Raw genomic sequence first — 9,967 nt, 5'->3', positions numbered from 1 at the left:
CTCAACCGATTCGATCCCTTTTATTGGCCACTATCAGTTGTTGGTGACGAATCCAGTTTTATGTCACTTCATTATCTATTTTTGCATATCTGGCACAATTCTCTCTATTTTCTTTCATTTCCGTCACTTCCTTCTGACACATTGTCCTCCTTTCCTCAACCTTTGTCCCCTCATCTCATTTTTCACCCTTTTATCTTGATGAAATCCACTCAATCGACTGGATTTCATATTGCCTTTGATTATTTTATCCCTTCCAAATGATCCCCAATGCCAGAAAAAATAATAAATCTGCAGTTTCTGTCTAGAGGTTCATGAAGCTCGTGCATTTCGTCGCCCAAAAGTCACATTCTCTCAGCCGATCTAATCATTTTATTGGCCACTTCAGTGCTTGGTGAAGAGTTCAGTTTTATGTAATTTTATTGTCTACTATTGCATGTCTGGCTCCCTTCTCACTATTTTCTGTTCTTTTTTGTGACTTCCTTCTGACACATTGCCCTCATTTCCTTAGCCTTTGTCCGTTAATCTCCTTTTTATATATTTTTTCAGATGAAAGCCACCCAAAAGATTGGACCATTAATGTCATATTGGGCCTTTGATATTTTATCTCTTCCAGTTGACCCTTAATGCTTGGAGAAAATGATAAAATTGAAGCAATTGTTTGGAGGTAGAAGAAGCTTGAACTTCCAATCGTCTAGAAGTCCCCTCATCTTAGCTGATCTGATCCCTTTTATTGGTCTCTGTCAGTAATTAGTGAAGAATTCATATTTATGTCATTTCACTATCCACTCTTGCATGTGTGGCACCCTTTCTCTCTATTTTTTCCTCATTTTTCTCACTTCCTTCTAACACATTTTTCTCCATTCCTCAGTCTTTATCCTATCATCTCTTTTTTATTCTTTTTCCTCATGACGGCCACCCAATGCACTAGGTCATGGATGCCATATTGGGCTTGGGCTATTTTGTATCTTCCAGTTGACTCATAATTTTTGCATAAAATAATAAAAATGAAGCTTCCATCTGGAAGTGAATAAGCTCGAGCATCTAATCATCTAGAACTCTCCTTCTCTTAGACGATCTCCTCCCGTTTATTGGCTTGTGTCAATTGTTGGAGAAAAATTCAGCTTTATGTAACTTCATTCTCCACTTTTGCATGCCTAACTCTCATTCTTTATATTTTCCTCTTATTTTCGTCACTTCCTTCTGACAACTTGTCCTCATTTCCTCAACCTTTGTCCCCTAATGTCAATTTTCACTCTTTTTCCTGATGAATGTCACCTAATGGATTGGGGCTTGGATGTCATATTGGGCCTAGGCAATTTTATCCCTTCAAATTGACACCTAATACCTAGAGAAAATAATAAAACTGAAGTTTATGTCTGGAGGTTGAAGAAGCTCTTGTATCCAGTCACCCATAAGCCTCTTCTCTTAACCGATCTGATTCCTTTTCTTGGCCTCTATCAGTGGTTGGTAAAGAATTCAGCTTTATGTCACTTCATTATCCACTTTTGCATGTCTGGCCTCATTATCTCTCTTTCCCCTCCTTTCTATCACTTTCATCTGACACTTGTCCTCATTTCCTCATTTTTTGTCCTATCATCTCATGTTTCTCTCTTTTTCTTGATAAAATCCACTCAATCGATTAGACCATTGATGTCATATTAGTTTCGGCTATTTTATCTCTTACAGTTGATCCTCAATGCCTAGAAAAAAAAAATCTGAACGTTATGCCTAGAGGTTGAAGAAGATCGTGCACTTAGTAGCCCAGAAGTCCCCTTCTATCAGCCGATCTAATATTTTTAATGGCCACTTCAGTGTTTGGTGAAGAGTTGGGTTTTATGTCATTTTATTGTCAACTTTTGTGTGCCTAACCCCCCCTTCTCTCTTTTTTTCCCTCATTTTCATCACTTCCTTCTAACACATTGCCCTTATTTCCTCTGTCTTTGTCTCTAATATCTTTTTTTTATTTTTTTCCTGGTAAAAGCCACCCAATGGATTGGATCATTAATGTCATATTGGGCATGTGATCTTTTATCTCATCCAATTAACCTTTAATGCTTGGAAAAAATGATAAAATCAAAGCATCCGTTTGGAGGTTAAAGAAGCTCGAACATCCAGTCGTCCCGAAGTCCCCTCATCTCAGTCGATCGGATCCTTTTTATTGGCCTTTGTCAGTGGTTAGTGAAGAAATCGTCTTTATGTCATTTCACTATCAACTTTAGCATGCCTAGGCCCCTTTCTCTCAATTTTTCTCTCATTTCTATCACTTCCTTCTAACACATTTTTCTCCATTCCTCAATCTTTATTTCATCATCTCATTTTCTCTATTTTTTCTCATGAGAGACAGCCAATGGACTAGGCGATGGAGGCCATATTGGGTCTATGCTATTTTATCTCTTTCAGTTAATCCCTAATGGCTGCAAAAAGTAATAAAAATGAGGCTTTCATCTGGAACTGAAGAAGCTCGCGCATCAAGTCGCCTAGAACTCCCTTTCTCTCATCGATCCGATCCCTTTTATTGACATGTGTCAGGGGTTGGTGAAGAATTCGGTTTTATGTCAATACATTGTCCACTTTTGAGTGCATAACTCCATTCTCTCCATTTTTCTCTCATTTCTGTCACTTTGATCTGACACATTGTCACCATTTCCTCAACCTTTGTCCCCTAATGTCATTTTTCTCTTTTTTTTCCTAATGAAGACCACCCAATGAACTGGGCCTTGTATGCCATATTGGGCCTAGGTTATTTATTCCTTCCAATTGACACGTAATGCTTAAAAAATAATAATAAAACTGAAGTTTCTATCTGGAGATTGAAGAAACTCTTATATCTAATCACCCAGAAGCCTCTTCTCTAAATCGATCCGATCCTTTTATTGGCCTATATTATTGGTTGATGAATAATTCAACTTTAAGTCACTTCATTATTCACTTTTAGGTGTCAGGTCTCATTCTCTCTATTTTTCCTCATTTCCCTCACTTCCTTCTGACACACTGCCCTCCTTTTCTCAGCCTTTGTCCCCTCATCTCATTTTTCTATCTTTTTCTTGATGAAATCCACCCAATCAACTGGGCCATTGATGTCATATTGGTTTCGGCTATTTTATCCATTCCAGACGATCCCCAATACCAGAAAAAATAATAAATCTACAGTTTCTATCTAGAGGTTGAAGAAGCTCGTGTATTTAGTCGCCTAGCAGTCTCATTCTCTTAGCCGATCTAATCCTTTTATTGGCCACCTCATTGCTTGGTGAAAATTTCGGTTGTATGTAATTTTATTGTCTACTATTACGAGCCTGACCCACATTCGCTCTTTTTTTCCCTCATTTATGTCACTTCCTTCTTACACCTTGCCCTCATTTCCTCAACTTTTGTCCCCTAATCTCATTTTTCTATATTTTTCCTGATGAAGGTCACCCAATGGACTAGATCATTAATGTCATTCTAGGTCTGTGCTCTTTTATCCTTTCTAGTTGACCCTTAATGCTTGGAGAAAATGATAAAATTGAAGAATGTGTTTGGAGGTTGAAGACGCTGGAACATCCAGTCGTCTAACAATCCCCTCATCTTAGCCGATCTGATCCCTTTTATTGGCATCTGTCAGTGGTTGATGAAGAAATTGTCTTTCTGTTATTTCACTATTCACTTTTGCATGTCTGACCCATTTTCTCTCAATTTTTCATCCGTTCTGTCACTTCCTTCTGACACATTTTCCTTCATTCCACAATTTTTATCCCATCATTTCTTTCTCTTTTTTTCCTCATGAGGGCCACCCAATGCATTGGGCCATGGATGTCATATTGAGTCTGGGCTATGTTGTCTCTAGTGGTTGACCCCTAATCCCTTCAGAAAATAATAAAAATGAAGCTTTCATCTAGAAGTAAAGAAGCTCGCGCATCCAGTCGCCTAGAACTCCCTTTGTCTCAGCCGACCTGATCCATTTTATTGGCATGTGTCAACTGTTGGTGAAGAATTCGGTTTTATGTCACTTCATTGTCCACTTTTGCGTACCTAACCCTCTTCTCTCTATTTTCTTCTCATTTACGTCACTTCCTTTTGACACATTGTCCTCATTTCCTAACCATTAGTCCCCTAATGTCATTTTTTCTCTTTTTCCTTATGAAGGCCACCCAATGGACTAGGCCAAGGATGTCATATTAAGCCTGAGCTATTTTATCCCTTCTTATTGACACCAAATGCCTAGAGAAAATAATCAAGCTGAAGTTTCCGTCTAGAGGTTGAAGAAGCTCTTGCATCCAATCACGCAGAAGCCTATTCTCTAAACCGATCTAATCCCTTTTATTGGCCTGTATCTGTGGTTGGTGAAGAATTCAACTTTATGTCACTTCATTATCCACTTTTACATGTCTGGTCTCATTCTCTCTATTTCCCCTCATTTCTGTCACTTCCTTCTTACACATTGCCCTCATTTCCTCAGTCTTTGTCCCCTCATATCTTTTTTCTCTCTTTTTCTTGATGAAATCCACCCAATCGACTCAGCCATTGATGCCATATTGGTTTCGTCTATTTTATTCATTCCAGATGATCCCCAATGCATGGAAAAATAATAAATCTGTAATTTCTTTCTGAAAGCTTAAGAAACTCTTGCATTTAGTCTCCAAAAAGTCCATTTCTTAGCCGATCTGATCCTTTTATTGGCCACTTCAGTGCTTGGTGAAGAGTTCGGATTTATGTCATTTTATTGTCTACTTTTGTGTGTTTGGCTCTCTTTCTCTCTCTTTTTCCCTCCTTTCTGTCACTTTCTTCTGACACATTGTCTTCATTTCCTTAGTCTTTCTCCCCTAATCTCCTCTCATTTTTCTAACTTTTTTCTGATGAAGGCCACCCAATGGACTGGACCATTAATGTCATATTGGGCCTGTACTCTTTTATCCCTATTAGGTGACCCTTAATGTTTGGAAAAAATGATTAAATTGAAGCATCTGTTTGGAGGTTGAAGAAACTCACAAATCCACTCATCCAGAAATCCCCTCATATCAACCAATCGGATCCCTTTTATTGGCCTCTATCAGTGATTGGTAAAGAAATCGTCTTTATGTCATTTCACTATCTACTCTTGCATGTTTGACTCATTTCTCACTATTTCTCCCTCATTTCTCTCACTTTCTTCTGACACATTTTCTTCCATTCCTCAGTTTTTATCACATCATCTCATTTTCAATCTTTTTCCTCACGAGAGCCACCAAATGGACTAGGCCATGGATGTTATTTTGGTCCTGGACTATTTTATCTCTTTCAGTTAACACCTAATGCCTACAAAAAATAATAAAAACAAAGCTTACGTTGGGAAGTGAAGAAGCTCGTTCATCCAGTCGCCTAGAACTCTCATTCTCTCAGCCGATCTGATCCCTTTTATTGACCTGTGTCAGTGGTTGGTGAAGAATTCGATTTTATGTCACTTCATTTTCCACTTTTGCATACTTAACCCTCATTCTCTCTATTTTTCTCTCATTTTTGTCATTTCCTTCCGACACCTTGTCTTCCTTTCCTCAACCTTTGTCCCCTAATGTTATTTTCTCTCTTTTTTCTGATGAAAGTCACCCAATGGACTGGGTCATAGATGTCATATTGGGCCTAGGCTATTTTATCTCTTCCAATTAACACCTAATGCCTAGAGAGAGAGAGAGAGAGAGAGAAAACGAAAGTTTTTGTCTGGAGGTTGAAGAAGCTCTTACATCCAGTCACCAAGAAGCATCTTCTCTCAACCGGTCTAATTTTTTTATTTGTCTCTATCAGTGGTTAGTGAAGAATTCAGCTTTATATCACTTTATTATCCACTTTTGCGTGTCTGGCTCCATTTTCTCTATTTTCTCTCATTTTCGTCACTTCCTACTAACACCTTGCCCTCATTTCCTCAACATTTGTCCTCTCATCTCATTTTTCTCTCTTTTTCTTGATAAAATCCACCTAATTGACTGGGTCATTGATTCCATATTAGGCCTGGGCTATTTTATCTCTTCCAAAATCCCCTAATGCTTGGAAAAAATAATAAAACTGAGTTTTCTGTCTGGAGGTTGAAGAGACTCGTGCATCCAGTTGCTCAGAAGTCTCTTTCTCTCAGCCTATCTAGTTCTTTTATTGACCATTGTCAGTGCTTGGTAAAGAATTCGACTTTATATCTCTTTATTGTCCACTTTTACATGTCTGACCCCTCTTCTTTCTCTTTTTTCCTCCTTCCTGTCACTTATTTTTGGCATCTTGCCCTTCTTTCCTCAGCTTTTTTCCTCTCTTCTCCTTTTTCTATCTTTTTCATGATGAAAGTGACCCAATGCACTAGGTTATACATGTCATACTGGATCTGGGTTATTTTATCCCTTACAGATGACCTCTAATGCCTGGAGAAAATAACAAAAATGAAGATTCTGCCTCGAGATGAAGAAGCTTGTGCATCCAGTCGCTCAGAACTCCCCTTCTCTCAGTCGATCTAATCCCTTTTTATTGGTCTCTGTCACTGGTTGGTGAAGAATCCGATTTTAGGTCATTTCATTGTCCACTTTTGTATGTCTGGTCCCTTCTTTCTATTTTACCCTTCTTTCCATCACTTCTTTCAGATACATTGCCTTCTTTCTACATCATTTGCTTTTCATCTTCTTTTTCTCTCTTTTTTCTGATGAAGGCCACCTTATAGACTGGGAAATGGATGTCATATTGGGCCTGGATTATTTTATCTCAACCAATTGACCCCTAAGGCTTGAAAAAAAAAATAATAAAACTGATGTTTCTGTCTAAGGGTTGAAGAAGCTTATGCATCCAGTTACTCAGAAGTCTATTTCTCTCAATCGATCCAATCCCTTTTATTGGCTTTTGTTAGTGCTTGGTGAAAATTTCAGTTTTATGTCACTTCGATATCTACTTTTGTGTACCTACTTCTCTTTATTTTTTCCTATTATGTGTCACTTCTTCTCATTTTTTTCACCTCATCTCATTTTTCTCAATTTTTCCTTGTGAAAGCCACCCAATGACCTGGGCCATGGATGTCATATTAGGCCTATGTTATTTTATACCTTCAGCTTGACCCTAATACCTAAAGAAAATAATAAAAATAAAGCTTCCATCTTGAGGTTAAAAAAGCTCATGCATCCATTCACCCTGAAGTCCCCTTCTATCAACCGATCTAATTCATTTTATTGGCCTTTGTTAGTGGTTAGTGAAAATTTCAACTTTATGTCATTTTATTGTCTACTTTTGCGTGTCTAGCCCCATTTCTCTCTATTTTTTTCCTCATTTCCTTTTAACACATTGCCCTCCTTTCTTCAACCTATGTCCCCTTATCTCTTTTTTCTCTTTTTTTCCTGATAAAGGTCACCTATTGGACTGGGTCATGAATGCCATATTGGGCCTGGACTATTTTATCCCTTCCAGTTGACCCCTAATACCTAGAGAAAATAATAAAACTAAAGCTTCTGTATGGAGGGTTAAGAAGCTCTAGAATCCAATCACCCAGAAGTCACTTTTTCCCAATCGATCTAATCCCTTTTATTAGCCTATGTTAGTGGTTGTTGAAGAATTTGGCTTTATGTCACTTCAATGTCCACTTTTTCATGTATGACCCCCTTTATTTCTATTTTCCTCTTATTTCCATCACTTTCTTCTAACACCTTAGTCTCTTTTTCACGTCCTTTGCCATTAATCTTCTTTTTATCTCTTTTTCCTAACGACGTTCACCTAATGGACTGGGCCATGGATGTCATATTAGACTTGGGCTACTTTATTCCCTCTAGTTGACTCTTAATGCTTGTAAAAATTAATAAAACTAAAGTTTCTATTAGGAGGTTGAAGAAGTTCGTGCATCCAGTCGCCCATAAGCCCTCTTCTCTCAATCGATCTAATCCCTTTTTATTAGCCTCTTTGAGTGGTTAGTGACAAGCTTTATGTCACTTCACTATCTACTTTCGCATGTCTGACTTCATTTTCTCTATTTTCCCTCATTTCCGTCACTTCCTTCTAACACATTGCCCTCTTTTCCTCAACATTTGCCCCCTCACCTTATTTTTCTCTATTTTTCTTAATGAAATCCACCCAATCGACTGGGTCATTGATGTCATATTGGGTCTGCGCTATTTTATTTCTTCTTGTTGGCCCCTCTTGCTTTGAGAAAATAATAAAACTGAAGCTTCCGTCTGGAGGTTGAAGAAGCTCATGCATCTAGTCACCCAGAAGTCTCATTCTCTCAGCTGATCTGATCCTTTTTATTAACCTATATCAATGGTTGGTGATGAATTCATTTTATGTCACTTCATTGTCCACTTTTTGGTGCGTGACCCCCCTTCTCTCTATTTTTCCTCCCTTGTCATCAGTTACTTTTGACATCTTGCCTTCCTTTTCTCAGCCTCTGTCCCATCATTTCATTTTTCTCTCTTTCTCCTGTTGAAAGTCACCCAATGGACTGGGCCATGGATGTCATATTGGACTTGGGTTATTTTATCCCCTCTAGTTGACCCTGATGCTGGAGAAAATAATTAAATTGAAGCTTCCGTCTGGAGGTTGAGGAAACTCTCACATCTAGTCGCCCAGAATTTGAATTCTCTCTGGCGATCTTATCAATTTCCTTTTATTGGCCTCGGTCAGTATTTGGTGAATAATTTGTCTTTATTTGATTTCACTGTTCATTTTTACTTCCCTAGGCCCCTTCTCTCTCTTTTTCCCTTTTTTCTGTCACTCCGTTCTGATTAGGAGTATAACTGATCTGGTTTTGGACAAAATTCAGGATCGAACCGGTATGTACTAGTTTTGCATTTTTCAAAACCGATTATGCCCCGGTTATCCTCCTAAACCAATACCTCCAGTTTTACTTGTTTCCAGTTCGGTCCAGTCTGGTCTTTCGGGTTTTTTAAAATATAAAAAATATATAATAAAGTGTTACTTCTTATAATAAAATATTATTAATAATTTAATATATATATTATGTTTAAAGTATATGATCAATTAAATTTTTATCTTTAAGGTTAAACTTTTATTTTATAAATTATAATAACATTATCTTATATATAATTATATTAATAACATATAATCAAACAAATTACAAATGTTCATATTTAAGATTAACATTTCATGTTATAATTTATAAATTATAATATAAAATTATTTCATATATGATATATAATTATATATATTATATATAAAAATTAATATATAATTATATATTATATATAAAACTTATATATAAAAAAAATATTTTGTATAATATATAAAATTAATTTTTATGTTTTTTTTCCAACCAGTCCGGTTTGATCCAGTCCGATCTGGTTTTCGGTTTAAATTTACACCCCTAGTTCTGATGAAGACCACCCAATGAATTGGGTCATGGATGCCATATTTAGCCTGGACTATTTTATCCCTCCCACACCCATTTAAGGATGTCACTATGTGCTTATGACATGTGTTTTGAAAGGAGAGCCCCTACTATTATTTTAATGCACCACAACAAGCAATATTAGTTGACAAGTTTTATTTTAAGAGATTCTTTGTGAACTAAACATTTCTCATTGGGATATAAATATATATATATATATATATAACTCAATTTTATACCCTCTAATCATAATTTGACACATAAAAATTCTACATTTTTTTTAAAAGAAAAATTACACCACACCAAATTGCAATACGAGAATTTAAAACCACCTGAAAGGGTGACCGAATCACCATGAGCTGGTGGCAAACTACCTCGATCGAGGTGAATCTTGCCACCCCAACACCTCGGGATGGGGTGGCCACAAACCATCCCATGCATGGTGGTTCTAGCCAACTTGACAATATGGTGGATGCAAACCGAGAATGCAGATCCACCTTGTGTGAAGTAATGTTGTCCACACCGAATAAGGTTGCCATAATTATCATAGGGTGACCAGACTACCCTTTGTAGGAATGGAAAGCCACCCCAATTTTTTTTCTCTTTTTTCAATTTTTTTATAGTGAAAGAATTAATTTTGTGTGGGTGTCCTTATTT

The sequence above is a fragment of the Juglans regia genome, chromosome 14 (assembly GCF_001411555.2).
Source record: "Juglans regia cultivar Chandler chromosome 14, Walnut 2.0, whole genome shotgun sequence".
Taxonomy (NCBI): Eukaryota; Viridiplantae; Streptophyta; class Magnoliopsida; order Fagales; family Juglandaceae; genus Juglans; species Juglans regia.
The sequence above is the reverse complement of the archived record's forward strand: the minus strand, read 5'-3'. Positions refer to the sequence as shown.